This window comes from Herpailurus yagouaroundi, unplaced genomic scaffold (genome assembly GCF_014898765.1).
Source record: "Herpailurus yagouaroundi ecotype Mexico unplaced genomic scaffold, PumYag 162, whole genome shotgun sequence".
NCBI classification, from domain to species: Eukaryota; Metazoa; Chordata; class Mammalia; order Carnivora; family Felidae; genus Herpailurus; species Herpailurus yagouaroundi.
This window is the reverse complement of record NW_024412403.1, coordinates 56,445,888-56,463,553: the sequence shown is the minus strand read 5'-3', so window position 1 is coordinate 56,463,553 and position 17,666 is coordinate 56,445,888.

The following is a 17,666-nucleotide window of genomic DNA, read 5'->3' as shown; positions in this document are numbered from 1 at the left end:
TAGAAGTCTCAGGTTCATGTAGGGAAGAGAGGACAACAAAGACTTAGAAGGATTCATTCAAGAATTAGGTGGGACACAGGACTGGAGATTTATTCAAAAGAAGAGAGCCCAGCTGTGTGGCAATTTTGAGGGGTTGAGCTTGGGACCTAAGATGGGATAACTGGTCAGGAGGATAGAAACCCCAGCCTCAGAAGGGAACTGTGTAGATCACCTAAGCGGGAACATGGAACCATGGGCAAAGTAGATGCCCATTTGTATTAGCTGGGGCCTCCAGAGAAAGAGAGAGAGAAGGGATCTCAGCACTGGAGATTTATGTGCAGGCACCTCCTGTTAGAGCAAAAACAGTGCGGAGGATGGAGAGAAAAGCAGCAAGGAAGCCCTGATTGACCATAAAGCACAAATCCAGAAACAAGGGCATTCAGTAATTGGCTTTGGATATGAAGAAGGTCAGCTTTAGTAAGAATAATTCAGGTACAAATGCAGGAATCCTATGGTTAGCCCAGGAGGTGTATGTCTCAGGATAGTCCAACAGGGAGATAGATTCAAACCAAGTGAATCAGTTGTGACAGTACCCAAAGCTGGCTAAGGGCTTCCCTGCCCCAAGTCTGTGACCTTCCACATACCAGTCTGCAGAGATCTGGGGAAGTCAAGAGCAGAGGAGACCGGCAGAGACCAGGAAAGAGTATATCCTACTCCTTCAGGTCAATAAGGCAGCCTGTGATACATGCTGAGTGATTCCTTAATGGCTTAACAGAGTTCATGAACATGATGCATGATTGGCATCTCTAAAATAGTACAACTTAGGTTGATAAATCCAAATCACTGCACTATTTCTAATTATTGTAATATTTTTGAAAAGCAATCTGCATGACAAGGTTCCCCATTCTATAGATTTATAAAATCAGGAGATAGAGCAAGATTGTTCAAGGTCACACAGAAAGTCTGTGCCTGTGCATTAGATAGCTCCACATATGTTTGAAATTTGCCAGGGGGGTGGGAAGATAGCTTTTCATTAAATATAGGTGGCTGAGCACATTGAGACATTATGAGAACATAAAAAAGCCTAGGTATGGATTTATGTGTGTTATGAAATACATTAGTGAGTACAATCAGATATTTGAATGATGCCTTCATGAGTCATGTTCAAATAATAAATAAATATGAGGCTTCAGTAGCACTTTTTAATGAGTTGGGTTATCAAAATGAAGTTTAGCAGATAGCTGGACTAAGCAGAGCTGTCCTGACAAGCTTGAAGCAGTTAAAAATGTAGGAAATGTGAGGGGAAGGTATGTAGTTCTGACGGGCACCTGTCAAGAAGGGAGAATTTTAAGGCCAACAAAATTGAGGTCTTGTTGCCAAAAGAAGATGAAAAGTACGTCAGAATGACAGCTGCCATTCAGAGCTTACACACTCAGAAAAATGGGTTATAGAGTATAGAAAGAAGCCCAGGTTTCAAATCTCTTTTTGGATGATCATCTATATTTTATTTTAATCTTTATCTCTTCAGTATATTTATTTATATCTGTATATATACACACAAATATATATTATATACACACACATACATGAATATGTATTTTAAAGTTCAAGGGGTTTCAAGCCATTAACAGTAGCTACTAGCAGGGGATTACCTGGGACTTACACTTTACACTTTATAAATTTGTCTGCCGTTGAAATTGTTTACAGTAACATGCACTAAATAAAATAGTTGGAATAAAAGACGCCTCCTTATTTTGAAGGCTCTTTGGAATACCTTTGTTTTATGCAAATAGAACTTATCTCTCTGTGTGATTTTTCCTTATTCTGGTAAATCATTCTTTAGCACGACTGAAGCTGGTATGCAAACCACTTTATGAAAAAAGGGGAGGGACCCTTGTCCTTCCAATTATGCTGTTGTAAATTATGAAATTATTCCAAATTAATTATGGTGTTACAATTGCATCTGATTAGACTATACTGATGATTCATATTTTCATTGACTTTACACTGTAAGATCCTCCAGAAAACAATTATTCCAGTGAAAAGTTAAAACAAGTTAAAAAACAATAGAACAATGCATGGATTTGGCATAAGATTCTCAGCTCTTTTTATTATACTTATCATAACCCCATAGGACCAGAATTCTTGGAAAATCAAAGGCTAAAATAAAAGAGTAAATAAAATTCAGGAACAACCAGTAATGGCTAATAGGAGATACAGTCCATCTTCCTACATGTGAAAGGCTTAGGTATTCAAATTTTCTAGAAGAAAACAATGTGCCCCATTACAAAAATTTCTATGTAATGCCCTGGAGAGAGGGCTATTAGTAAAGTCAGAGCATTCTGAAAAATTTTGTTCTTGAAACACAACCGGCTCAAAGTAAATCCAGTTTATTTACCCAATACAACTTTTATAGCTTTAGTGAGCTAATATACAATTTCTCTTCTCAAGAGGAGGATATACTCAGTATTTCAAAAAATTATTTCATGAGAGAAACATCCTTTTATTTTATTATTTTTTCAAAGCCTTTTGCAAGACTATTGCTCTGAGGTATGTATTTTAGGAAACACTGGATCAAGCAACTTTTCTTCTTGTTTAACTGGCTCTTCTGACCTCCTCCCACATTCAGAGCCTGGCTTACTTGAGGGACACCATAGATAATATCAACTTTACCACCTATATATGAATTTACATGTCTAGAAATGTTTTGCCTGAAATTATAAAGGGCTAAGCCCTTAAAATTCAGATGTCCCAGGACAGATAACACAGTTAGCATCCTCGGAATAACCTTCCCGGTAGGACTAGTTCTAGTGGATCTTCCACCAAATAAGACATATGGCAGACTAAATTTTGATCAAAAGAAGAGATTTGAGATGAAGACATTTCTAGAAGGTAAGCTCTAGGTGGAGGACCCTAAAAGCTAGAAACATAGAATGGGAGCAAGAACACCAAGAAGTGGTACACCAGTCCGTGTCCTGGCTGGAAACAGATGCAACCACCAAAAGGGTTAATTGAATGAGTTTAATGAAGGAATTGTTTGCAGAGGTGCAACCTGGCCTAATGAGAAGAACAAGGGATGGTGAAACACATCCAGGTTAACAACAGAGAAAGCCATGACAACTCCTAGGCTTGAAGGTATTAGAGAAATACCCACTACTGCAACCTAGTGAAGTAAATAGCTATAAGAAAGGGTTGCCTGACAAGAAGTATGGCTTTCGGTTAAAACAAAACAAAACACAACACAACACACATCCACTGCTGGTTATGACCAAGCAAGAAGGGAGTTGTGGAAAAACATGCTCATTTTTTTCTTCTCTGCCCTCCAATCTCCCACCCATTTTCCTCATTAGTCAAACCCAATGATGTCAGAGAGAAAAGCAGCCCTCATGAAGTAGTCCATAGAAGTCAACCTCCCATGGGTCAAAGAGGAGTGGAGAACAAGAGCATGGATCTGGAGGGATAAATATGTGAATAAGGGGTGCTGAGAATGAACTTAATTTTAGATAGGTATCATCTGTCCTGTCAGACATGGACTTTATAATTTTATAAGTAGGTTTATTCTCCACAGTACAGAAGTGTAAATAAGAGCAATTAATTTCAAGATTTTTAACTATATTCTTTAGGACAATTTTATTGACCCTAAAATAATACTTGAGATATCCTAAATAATATTAAGTTGGTTCTTCCAAAGTAAAACAAAACTAAGGATGAAAGCAAGTATAAAGGGCGAAAATGCCTAAAACCACCATCTGAAAATTAAGAAATGCTTGTTCCTAGAAAATTACTACAGTTTCAGGTAAGAATGGTAGCAGTCCATGGTCTTCTGGCCTCAGCTGCTCTCTTTCCCTGTCTTCTTCATCTTTTGTTGCTTTGTAGCTTATTGGCCTAAAAACGGCAGAAAAACCAACAGCTTTAAAACCAGCGTGGCAGAATGATTTAGGGGGAGGGGGAGGGGAAGAGAAGAGCAAGGGGAAGGGGAAGGATGGGTGTGAAAGCCCCGACGTTGCTGTCTAAAAGTGGAGCCTCATTTCAGAATGAATGGGGAAAGCCCACAACTTTGCGAGTCCAAGATTGCAGGCCTGGTTTAGGACAATGATCTTCCAGACAAAATTTAATGGTGAAAGCCATAACAGTGCTGAGAGAAACTCTCCACTCATCCCTGCCTGTCACTTAACCATGGACGCATGGTGTTGGGGAGACCTAAGAAGGACCAGCGAAAAATGAAAGCCAAGGTAGATATGAGAGGTACCTACAACTTTGAAGGTGTTCTTCAACACACACATACTTCAAACAAGGAAGCCTTAGAAAATTAACATGTCTGCCCAAATCATGGTGGGCCACTAAACTATGCAGACAGGGGAATGGGGGAGTACAAGGAAGGAATGCTAAGAAATAAAAACAAAGCAAAACAAAAAACCTGAGCAGACACATTGTCAGCTTCAGAGGAAGAGAGAATCTGCAATTTAAGTTCAGGCAATTTACTAAAACAAACAAAGAAGGAAACAACAAAACCCCACAATGCAGTGAGCCTTAGAAAAATGAAACAGAATGCATAAGGGCTATAATATATTATCTAAAATTTTTATTTTCACATAACCATTACAAGATTTACAAGAAACAGAAGAGTGCAAGCCATACTCAAGGGGGAAAAAAAGCAGTCAGTAGAAATTGGCTTTTGGAAACCAAGATGAAAGAACCAAATGGAAATTCTAAAGTTGGAAAGTATAATAACTGAAATTTAAAACTTCACTAGGTGAGCTCAACAGCAGATTTGAAACAGTAGATGCCTTAATTAAAAGATATATCACAATAGAAATTATCTAATCCAAAGAACAAAAATAAAAGAGGTTGAAAAAAAAGGAATAGTCTTAGAGATCTGTAGGACAATTTCAAGAATTCCAGCATATATTTATTAGGACTTATTCAAAGAGAGGAGAGAAAGGAGAAAATTATTTTAAAATATAATGGCTGAAAACTTCCCATTTTGATGAAAAACATTTATTTCCAGACTCAAGAAGCTCAGTGAACACCAAGTAGATACACACATAAAAGAAAGTGCAACTATACACATTACCTTCAAATTCCTGAAAACCAAAGAAAAGAGAAATCCTGAAAGTAGCAAGAGAAAAACAACTCATTGTATAGAAGGGGACAACAATGTGATTAATAGTTAACTTCTTATAAAAAAAAAAAAAGTGGACGCCACAAGAAGAAGGAGTGACATTTTTAATGTGCTGAGAAAAAAAAAGTCAACCAAGAATTCTATAACCTAGTGAAATTATCATTAAAAGAACAAAAGCAAAATAAAGACAGCCTCAGATGAACAAAAATGGATAGAATCAACTGTTAGCAGACCTGACTTAGAGGGAAAAACTAGGGAAGTCCTTCAAGCCAAAGGGAAATGACACCAGATAGTAACTCTGATCTGCAGGAAGGAATGGAGGTCACCAGAAATATGTGAGCAAGTGAAGACTATGCATGGGCATGTATAATTTTTTTCTTTTCCTTCCTCAATTTCTTTAACATCAGAACATTATTTAAGCTCATAATTCTAACACAGTATTATTAGGTTTATAATACGCGTGAAGGTTTTATGTATGTGACAACAACACAAAGGAGTGGGGAGAGAAGAAATGGAGTTGTGCCAGTAGGCTATATTTCATTGAAATTAAGTCTGTGTTAGCTTTAAGTGAATTGTGAAAGTTAAAGATGAATATTTTAACCCCTAGAGCAACTAACAACAACAAAAAAATCTCAATACATCTAAAATATTTGGGAATTAAAATACCATCCAAAAAGTTTTGTTTAACACAAAAGATGGTGGAAGAATAGAGGAACAAAAAAGAAATGAGCTAGGTAGAAAACAAATAGCGCAATAGTAGGTATAAATCAACTGTATCAATAATTACATTAAACAGGAATGAGCTGAACACTCCACTCAAAAGGCAGAGGTGGAATGGATACAAACAAAGAAACAAACAAACAAACCCTAAAAACAAGACCTTTCTGTCTACAAAAGAAACACTTAAAATTCAAAGATACAATTATGTGAATATAAAAGGATGGAAAAAAATGCCTGCCTATGGTAATCATAATAGAGTTGGAGTGGCTAGCCTTACATGAGATGAAATAGGCCTCAATACAAAGATTATTACAAGGGATGGTTTTGTTCATAACATTTCATAGTGATAAAAGGTCAATACATCTGAAAGATATAATCATTATAAATACATACTAATAACAACAGAGCCCAAAAATGAAGCAAAAACTGACAGAATTTAAGGAGAAATAGAAAATACAACAGCCATAGTTGGAGATTTAGTTACTCCTGTCTCAGCAATTGATAAAAGCAGAGAGAAAATGAATAAGGATATAGACCTTGAAGAACACCATTGACCAAAAGGATCTGACATTTATTTATTTTTTTAATTTACATCCTCTTAAAGTCCTCATTTGAGTGAAGTCACATGGTATTTGTCTTTCTCTGACTGACTAATTTCACTTAGCATAATATCACGGAGTTGCAAATGGCAAGATTTCATTCTTTCTGACTGCCGAGTAATACTGCATTGTACATATATGCCACATCTTCTTTATCCATTCATCCATCGATGGACATTTGGGCTCTTTCCATACTTCAACTATTGTTGATAATGCTGCTATAAAAATGGGGGTGCATGTGTCCCTTTGAAACAGCACACCTGTACCCCGTGGATAAATGCCTAGTAGTGCAATTGCTGGGTCATAGGGTAGTTCTATTTTTAATTTTTTGAGGAACCTCCATACTGTTTTCCAGAGTGGCTGCACCAGCTTGCATCCCCACCAGCAGTACAAAAGAGAAGGGATCTGACATTTAAAGAATACTCTCCACATGGCAGGAGCAAAATACTTTATTTCCAAGCACCATGGAACAATATTCAGGATAGACTATACGGTATTCCCTAAAGCAAGTCTTCAAAACATTAAAAGGTTTGAAATAACACAAAGTGGTTTTTATCATAACAGAAATAAATTAGAAATATAAAGTAGAAAGGTATTTGAAAATCCCCAAAGATTTGGAAAACAAACCACAGACTTCCAAATAACCGAGGGTCAAAGCAGAACTCCCAAGGGAAATTGTACAATACTTTAAACTGAGTAAAAATAACAATACAATATATCAAAAAGAAGGAGTTGTAGCTAAAGCAATGCTTAGAAGGAAATATAGGTCATAAAATGCTTACATAGTTAAAGATGAAAAATCTAAATCAAAACGTACCTTCTACCTTGACAAGCAAGAAGGCAGAAATCAAACTTAGAGTAGATAGAAGGAAATAATAAAGATCAGAGCAGAAACCAATGGAACAGAAACAGAAAAACATTAGAAAATATCAGTGGAACCCAAAGCTGGTTCTTGGTTAAGACCCATAAAATTGGTACGTGTAAGTACACACCTTACAGGAATTAAAAGGATTATAAGGAAACATAAACAACTTTATATGCCTACAAATTTAACACTTAGAAGAAATGGATAAATTCCTAGAACGACACAAATTACCAAAACTGACTTGAAAAGTAATGGAAAACCTGAAGAGACCTATGCAAAATAAGGAAATCAGTGACTGAAAATGAGAGGAGGGAAATTGAAGTGGAGAGTTTACAAAGTTCTCTATTATTTGAATCTTTTACAATGAGAAGGTAGTCCTGAATTGTTTGTGTGATAATAAAAAGGTCTGTTTCTGCTAGCTGAGGTCGTTGTACATTTCAGCCTAAGCAAACTCATAGGACATTGACCCAGCACCAAATGTATTTAGTTTTTAAAAGGCAAACAGGATGCAGTGCAGCACACAGAACAGCAAGCCGTGGTCTTGTACCTCCCAGGCATGGCTTGCAACGTTCCTCACATGCTGCTTAGAGAAAACACACGGTCATAAGAATTGCAGCTCAAAGTGTGCACACTACCACAGCTCAGGGAAGCATTCGCTCTGGATCCTTTAAGCTTTTACTCCTGGTAAGACAGCCTGCTCTCTCAGGTGTGTACTACCAGCTCCATTTCTCTGCGTCAGCTCTGTCTCATCAATACCAATTACTGATTACTTGGTCAAAACAGCGCGGTATGATTTGGTCCTGTACCTATTCCTTGGCCAGATTATTTTTTAATACAGATATGCTCTAGTTAAATTCTTAAAATTGTTTCGGTTAATATTGCAAGGAGGATGGCACATGGGTCAGATCTTCAGACTTTCCTTGAGACTAAAGGAAACGAATGTCAAAGAAACAGCTGTTAACTCCTTTGAAAAGTCTGGACGGATATCGCTCAGAAGTAAATAACAGATACGTGATAAGATTATAAGTGAATTATTTTCTTTTTTAATGTATTTTTGTTTTTGTGATTTTACAATGAGGAGTAATTCATTTTATATTCAGAAAAGTAAAGCTGTTCCCAAAAAATACATTTGTATAAACAAAACCATATGTCTTTCAATTAGGGACATGAACAGTTGGTGCAAATGGTAAATATTTTCATATTTGCCATTGTTGAAATGACAAAGAATTTCATTGACATGTGGCAGTCTTAAAAATTGCATTTTCACTTTAGTAACTGATTTTTAAAAAAAATTATGTCTTTAAAAAATTCCAAATAAACTTTAAAACTTATAAAATAGAGTACATGTTTTGAGTACATTTAATTTCCTATTTTGTTTTTGAAGCACGTTGGGTTCTCCAGGAAGGAGGCTCTGAGACGGACATTAGCATGGAGGAGGTTTACTAGCAGAAGATAAGAGGGGAAAGCTGGCTCGGGAAGAGGGAAAGGTCAAGTTGCAATGTGATCTCCACTGAAGCTTTAGCTGGCCTCTATCTCCGAAGAAAAGAAGACCTTCCGGTGGTGTTCTGAGTCTGGGAAGAACCGAGGGGAGAGAGGGAAAGAGGTAAGAGAACGGGGTGGGGGGGCATGAAGGGGCAGAGGAGTCAGTAGGGCCTCTATAGTCTCATGGTGATGGCCCCAGGGAAGGGGGTGAGTCCGTGGTGAGGTGACTGTCTTTAGTCGGAGCGATACCTAAAGGGGGTTGGTAGCTTGAGGCCTGTCTTGTAGCAGTCTTCCTAGCAGCGGGTGAGCAGTGCTTTATTCCTGAAGGGGAATGTGGGCAGTATATTAGAGTGTGCATTACAATTTGTAAATGATGAATGAGTTACACCAAGTGTGTTTTGTAACACAGTCTATATAGCAGACCTTATTAGTTGCCTAGCCAAGATCCAGCTTCCCCCTTGCGGTCTCATTTGTTTGAAGCAATGATGTGCCAAGGCCAGGTGAAATAACGCGCATGTCTACACCAATTCTAAGAATCCTGTTCGCTGCTTTCGTAGAGCTTCCACCTGCTCTCCCACGCTCTGCAACAGTTACGTGTGGTCAAATAGCTTGATGTTAATAAGATAATGAGACTCAAGGCAGTGTCTGCTACAAGAATTCTGAAAAATTTGGTGTTTTTCCTTGTTAAAAGGCAAGGATGAAGCTGATATCCCCTTACTACCTCCCGATTCCCTCTTTCTTTTCTTGTACGCAGCTGTGGTACTTGTAGCGGCAGAAGTTAGCTTGCACCTGAGAGAAAAAGGTCAAGAGAATTTTTATGAGTTTGTTCTGACGTTTGTGAGCCACTGAATAAAGCCACAAACCTACTTCTGGGTTTCTTGCTCTTTAAGGAAAATAACCCCTCATTGTTTAAGTAGCTACAATGGTATTCTGTCATTGGTAACACAGCGTAATCTAAACTGAGTTATAAGATAGGATGATGACTCTATTGAAAATATATAATTGATATATCTAAAGTATGTATGTGTGTGTGTTTACCACATCATGGTATGTTTTCAGCAAGTTTGAAGACACCAAATACAGTATTTTCCTTCTGGGATTTCATACTGAATATTAGCATGAAAGATATTATTAGCCTTAAGATGTTCTGCCACAGGGGTGCCTGGGTGGCTCAGTCGGTTCAGCGTCAGACTTCAGCTCAGGTCATGACCTCACGGTTCGTGAGCTCCAGCCCCGTGTTGGGCTCTGTGCTGACAGCTCAGGGCCCGGAGCCTGCTTCCAATTCTATGTGTGTCTCTCTCTGCCCCTCCCCTGCTTGTGCTCACTCTCTCTCTCAAAAATAAATAAATAAACATTAATTTTAAAAAAGTTATTCTGCCATAAATCTATTTCAAAGTTTATGCTTCTTAGACATATTTGACCAAAAAACACCCATTAAAACTTCACCTACTACTGTGGATTGGATTAGGAGACATGTAGCACGTGTTCTGACCCCATGGTTCATTACCCTGTTCCCTATTTCTGTGCTTATTTTCTGCAGTAGTATTCCTAGGAGCACCCAGTTCAAATTGAATTGAGCAAAAGCAGTAAAACATGGTTACTTTTTTTTTCCCCTTATGCCTATGACTGGATTAATCAAGCAAACAGACTAGCTCTGAAATATTGACACGTTGAACTGTGTTTTAGGATGTGGTCAAAGCTTAGCAGAGAAACACGTGTAGCAGCACATTTGTAGGTCACAACTAGCCTGCAAACTTTGTTTGCTGGTCACAATTAACATCCTGTGTCTTTGTACACTATTTTTATCTGCCTGCAATCAGTCCCCTTTCACTCCCCGGTAGGCTTGCTTATTGCAGAAACAGACATGATGTGGAGACACTCAACTTATGCTGAAGGAGGTCGTCGTCTATTTTGGCACAGGAAGTAATGGTGGTGGCCACTTCAACAAATGTCCTGAGTTACATTTGCTCATGCAGCTTCTCACCCTGGCCCCTCTAGAAGGGGCTGTGGGACACTCCCTCCAGAGTCACTCTAGTGGGAATGACTGGGAACTGGCCTTGCTTCTCTTTGACCTAAATGGTACATCTTTTCTTGTAGTGATTCAGTCATCCTTCTTCTGTCTCACAGACACGTCAAACTAAATGTTCCTGAAACTGAACTTTTGATTCCTTCTCCATCTGCCACATTTTGATAACAGCGCTTTCATCACCCGGAAACCTAGAATTCATCCTTGGCAGACCTTGGCATGTCTCTTACCCTCACATCCAATCTATTTTCGTATCCTGACTTGAGAAGAATTATTAATTCATTAATTAATTATTAATTCATCTTTCTGCTGCCCCCTGTAGATGGAGCATCATGATCTCTTGCCTAGACCGCTGCCTCTCCACTTCTACACTGATGACTCTTATGATCTATTGCCCATACATCATCCAGAATAACATTTAAAAAATTGAATTAGACCAAGTCACTCCCTGCTTCATGGGAGCTCTCAATGGCTTTAAATTGCCCTCTGAATAAAATTGCAAATCCTTACTATGCCCTCAAGCCCCAATTGTCTGGACTGTGCACAGAGTTCCAAGTTCAACGTAACACTTTTCCTCTTGCTCTATAGAACAGAGCAAATTACAACCCAAAGGGCAATCTCCCCATCACCTGTTTTTCCAAATAAAGTTTTGTTAGCACACAGCCATACTCCCTTGTTTATAGACATCTATGGCTGCTTTTGTGTTGCAAAGCAGAGTCGAGTACTTTCCACAGAGTCGAGTACTTTCCACAGAGAACATATGGTCTGAAAAGCCGAAAATAGTCACTGTTAGACCCATGAGAGAAAAAAATGTGCCAACCCTTCTCTAGAGCCTCACTAGCCTGTTTTGTTTTTTTTTTTTTTTTTACCCCCTTGATCAAGATAAGCTCCTTATTACCTCCAGCCTTTGCACTGCTTGGAGAGGGTAAAATGTTTCCTTATAAAGCTTCTTTTATCTCCTCCTCAGTGGCTCAGCTCAAATTTAAATATTCAGAACAGCCTTCCTTTAGAACTCTAGCTGAAGTAGGACACTCATCTCCCCAGGTACACTCTACTCTATTATATCCTATTTCCTGTGCAACACATTAGAATGGAAATTATTTTGCTTATGTTTTTGTTTATGGTCTACTTTCCTCCACAAGTCTCTAGGCTCCAGGAAGTCAGGCCCCATGTCCCTCTTCTTCAGTGCTGCTTCCCCAGTATCTAGAGAGTGATTGCACATAGGAAGTGCTCTGCAAATACGTGTTGATTTTAAAAAGTAACCATTACAACCAGCAGTCCTGAATGACATTCCGTCATTTAGTTGGATATCCGGTATAAATTTCCCACAGGAAATACATGCTTTTCCTTTCACTTCAAAACAGCCTAGAATGCAGGAGAGGATAACAACAAATATTATGATTGCTGTTCCTAGAAGTAGTCCAGTTGCTCTTTGTATTCATTCATTCATGCATTTATTCATTCAACAAATATAGATTGCCATCTGTGGGAAGTGTGGGGCAAGACATGATTTAACAGGCTTGCCTATTAAGCACAAGTATGATTTTCATTGTCTTAATTTGACTAAGAGATTTCAAAAGTCAAAGGAACACCATTCTGAGATTTCCCCAACCCACTACCCTACGCATCCAGAACCACTGCCTCAAAGACTCAGCAAGAATTTTGCTGTTAACCCCAGGATGAGAGTCGTCAGTTTTGGTCTTACAAGTCCCAGTGGAAACTGCTCTGTAGAACTCAGCATGGATGCATAGATGTGGCTGAATAATTCTGTAAGCTGGGATAAAGTAACTGGTGTTTCCTTTAGTGATTATGTTCCTGGTTAGCTATGGAGAGGGAGGAGCAGTTTGAGGTGGAAGGCTTTTCTGGAGACAGGTGATATTGGGTTTGAATGTGGCTCTGTAGTAGAGAGCTGTGGGCAGTGTAGTCACCTGGGTATTTGTGGAGCTAGACAAAATGTCATCTGATAGCTAAGGATAGGGGTGAGGAAAAAAGCAAAAGCTTCATTTTTCTACATTATAACAATTGTTCCATCTCCCACTGCCAATCATTTAATCTCTTCTCTTTAGCTATGGCCAACAGCTTGTAGGTCTTACTTATTTATCTTTGTATCCCTCAAAGTGCCCAGCTCAAAGATTTCACACTATTCTCTTACAGATTTGCTACATTGAATAGCAAGTATACTTTGAGAGAAGGGATTTTCCCTGATTTCATCTACAGTGAATACTCCAAAAGAGCTTGCATGGTTTTCACTCGAGTGGGGTTGGTGTTCCATCCTACCAGACCCATTCAGTTTCTGAAACTCTTTGTGAAGTGTATGTGTAAGTACATTTGCAACAGCAGTATTGAAAGATAGGCCTCAGGTCTTTTGGTGTTATGAGATAAAGCTGCCTGATAATTGCCATCTTGTTTGGAAATGGCAAAGGATGGGTTTCAGGATGATTAGCAAGCTGTAATCTCATTAACCTGCCCTTGAAATCAGTTTTACTACAAGCTGCAAGATGGATTTCCTGTGGGAAACCACCACTCTGCCCCTCACCCTCCTCTTGCCACCACTGAGTCTTAACTGGCATCATTTCCAAGAAAGCTCAACAGAGTTAGCAAACAACAACACTAATGATGATGATTTTTAAGCATCTACATTTCTAGACAAAAAGAGGAGAGAAGGAAGGAGCATATAAGTGTTACGTGTACAGTTACATTCATTTAGTCTTATTGAAGTGCTTTGCATACATTGGTACAAACTCTTTCCACTTTAGCCTGTTCTCACTATAGAAAGACTTAAATTTTTAAAAAGGCTCTTTGGCCTATTTTCATTTAAATACTTGAGAGCCACCCCTTGCTAATTGTTCTAGTAAATATTCACACACGTTGTTCCTGTTTGTCATCATTCTTCTATCAGTGAAGACTTTTATTAGAAATATCAAAACAAATTGCTAGCAATCAATAATTCTACAATAAGCTCAATATTGCCCCATTATTAATAAAAGCAAAACTATTTGCGTGAAAGAGATCACGGCATAGGGATATCACTTTGCTCATAATCCATGTCCTCATTTGATATCAAAAAGTTGCCAGATTGAAGCACTTAGAACCATCCAGACAATATAAAAGGCTAACAAATCATTTGGAGAATTGTGGCTAAGGGTAAATATTGGCATTTCACAGCTGTTTTAGAACGTATTTTCCACGTATTTGAACAACACTGAATTAATTATGTCCAAAAGAAAAATGAGAAAATAATTTTAGGTAAGCAAATGTAGATAAACTTTTTAAAATAAACAGCTGTATTAATAGTTCAATGTCAGCTGAGCTATCACGTGGTTAGAGGAAATCAATACTGTTTCTCCCTTACAGGTGAACGCACAAACTCATTGTCTAACAAAACCCTGTGAGGCAAAGTCTCCAACTTATTTAGTGACTCTATTAGTATAAAAAGAACCTGGATTTGTAGGAAAGGATAAATATTATAGAAGTGGTATATAAAGGCCTTTAAATTGTATTGTGTAAACTTCTTAGGGCAGAGACTATTTCTCTTGTATTTTTGTGGTTCTCCATAATGCCTGAAACAGTTCCATTGACATGGGAGCTGCCCAGTGTTCATTTGCTAACAGAATGGATTTAGTGCTAAATCAAAGTACTAAACCTAGACAATCCTAAATTATACAGTGACTTATTGTCTCACATTTAAATGTTATAATGGACTTCATTTTGTTACATACTTTTGAATTTTATCTTTCCTGAAATTCAGATGTATAGAAATGGGTCAATTAGTATCAGTTCTTGGTGAACAATGAGCAGATTTTATGGAAGACTGGTTTTTGAATTATATATATATTTAGCACAACAAGCTAAAGAGATGCTGTGATCTTTTTTTGAAAATATTTTCTCTAATGTTTAGTTTTTAGAGAGAGAGAGAGAGCACGAGCGAGCGAGCATGAGCGGGAGAGGGGCAGAGAGAGACAGAGGAAGCTGACTCCAGGCTCTGAGCTGTCAGCACAGAGCCTGACATAGAGCTGTAAGATCATGACCTGAGCCGAAGTCAACCAACTTAGCCACCTAGGCGCCCTGAGATGCTGTGATCTTTAAGATGCACGTTTTAGAGCAACTCCTTTTTTTTTTTTTAATTCAAGAGTATTTTATTTTTAACTTTAATTTTTCATTTAACTCTTTTGCCGTATTTCTCACTCAAATAATTTATTATATGCCTATTTTTTGTAAATTTAATTTTTGAAGACTTTTAGATTTATGGAAGTATGACAAAAATAGCACAGACACTTTTCACATGCCTCACACCCAGATTCCCCTATAGTCCTACATTACTGGTACCTTTGTCACAATTATAAGTGCCTTCATGGTGTATCTTTCTCCAACTCTTACCCTGATCTATTGGTGTCTTTATATTTAAAATGATTTCTCCTAGACCACATATAGTTGGGTATTGCTTCTTAGTCTACCCTGACAGTCTCTTTTTGTGAGTGCCTTTAAACCATTCACTTTTAAAGTGATTACTGAGATATACGGATTAATATCAGCCAATTTTGGAGCTGTTTCCTGTTGATTGCCAGAGATTTCTATTTCTGCCTTTAGTGCTTCAAACTGAATGTTTTGTAAGTATTTTCAATTTCACTCCTCTCTTAGCATGCCAGTTATACTTTTTAAAAATAAAAGTATTGTTTACCCTGGAGTTTGTAATATACATTTTTAACTAAATCTGCCTTTATTTTTTTTCAATATATGAAATTTATTGTCAAATTGGTTTCCATACAACACCCAGTGCTCATCCCAAAAGGTGCCCTCCTCAATACCCATCACCCACCCTCCCCTCCCTCCCACCCCCATCAATCCTCAGTTTGTTCTCAGTTTAAATCTGCCTTTAAAAGAACTATTCCACTTCATGTGTAGTGCAGGACACTTAGAACAAGAATGTTCCCAGTTCCCCTTTCTCACCCCTTGTGACATTACTGTCATCCATTTATTTCCCCATAGTGTTATAAATACCCAATACATTATTACTATCATTGTTCTAAATACTTATGTTTTAGATCAATTAAGAATAAAAAATATTTTGGGCACTGGGTGGCTCAGTAAGTCAAGCATCCAACTCTTGATTTAACAGCTCAAGTCATGGTCTCACAGTTTGTAGAATAGAGCCCCATATCAGGCTCTGTACTGACAACAACATGGAGCCTACTTGGGATTCTCTCTCTTTCTCTCTTTGCCCCTCTCTCTCTCAAAATAAATAAACATTTTAAAAAAGAATAAAAATATACTGTATTTTACCTTGGACTACCACTCTTGTGTCTGGGCTGTCCACTCTTCACACACTCGCATACACTTATTGTCCTCCTCACCAGTCTTTTTGAGCAGGAGTAAAAATGAGTGGCTTCTGATGTAGGTGAATTAAATAACACTTTTTCTCAGCCCACATGATTCAACCAAAAATGATAAGGAGACATATTTATTTAAGAGTAAAGATAAAGTATAACCAACTACCTTCCCTCCCATTTTCCCACCTCTCCTCTCATGGTAGAATGGTTTCATTGTTTCCTTTAGGAGAACATACAACTCACTGGGCATCCAGGAAATGTTTTTTATTCCTTCTCTAAAACTCTTCCTTTCTTTATGTAAATCCAAGTTTCTGATCCATATGGTTTTCCTTCTGCCTGGAAAAAAGTCTCTTCATATTCCTTGCACAGTAGGTCTGCTGGTGATGAGTTTACCACATATTTATTTGTCTGAGAAAGTCTTCATTTCTCCTTCACTTTTAAAATATAATTTCACCACATCTAGAATTCCAGGTTGAAGGCTTTTTTTCCAACACTTTCAGTATTTCATTATATTTTCCTCTGGCTTGCCTGTTTTCTGACAAGTCTACTGTTATTCTCATCTTTGTTCTTCCATAGGTAAGGTGGGTTTTTGTTTGCTTTCTTCCTCCCGGCTCCTTTTAAGATTTTCAAGTTGGGGGTGCCTGGGTGCTCAGTTGGTTGAGTGACCGACTTCAGCTCAGGTCATGATCTCACGGTTTGTGAGTTCGAGCCCCACATCGGGCTCTGTGCTGACAGCTCAGAGCCTGGAGCCTGCTTCGGATTCTGTGTCTCCCTCTCTCTCTGCCCCTCCTCCACTCATGCTCTGTCTCTCTCTCTGTCTCAAATAAACATTAAAAAAAATTAAAAAAAAAAAGATTTTCAAGTTGTCTTTGGTTCTCTGCAGTCTGACTACCATATAGCTAGGTGTAGTTCTTGATATTTATCATGCTTTGTGTTCTCTGGGCTTCCTGAATTTGTGACTTGGCGTCTGTCATTAATTTTGGAAAATTCTCCATAACATTATTTCAAATATTCGATTCGTCCTTCTCTTTCTTCTTGTCTTACAGTTCTTTAACATTTTGTTTCATTTTCTTCCATATTCTCTTTACATACATTTCATCTTGGGAATTTTCTAGTAACCTGTCTTCAGGCACACCAATTGTTTATTCAGCTATGTCAAGTTTTTCTAGCATTTTCTGTTGATTCTTAGAATTTCCATCCTCTGCTTAAATTATCCATCCATCTGTTCTTGCATGTTGTCTACATTTTCCATTAAAACCTTTAACGTATTCACCATAATTATTTTATAATTTTCTAATAATTCCAACATCTTTGTCATATTTGAATCTGGTTCTGATGATTTGTCTTTTTAGGCTGGTTTTTTTTTCCCCCCTTGGCTTTTGTCATGTCTTTTTGAAAGCCAGATGTATTGTATTGGGAAATAGAAACTCAGCTAAATAAGCCTTCAATGTGAGGATTTATGTGAACTCGACTAGGAGTTGGGTGTTATTTAATGTTTTCTGTAGCTGACAAAGCATCCGATTTCTCTAGTGTCCCCACTTTCTGT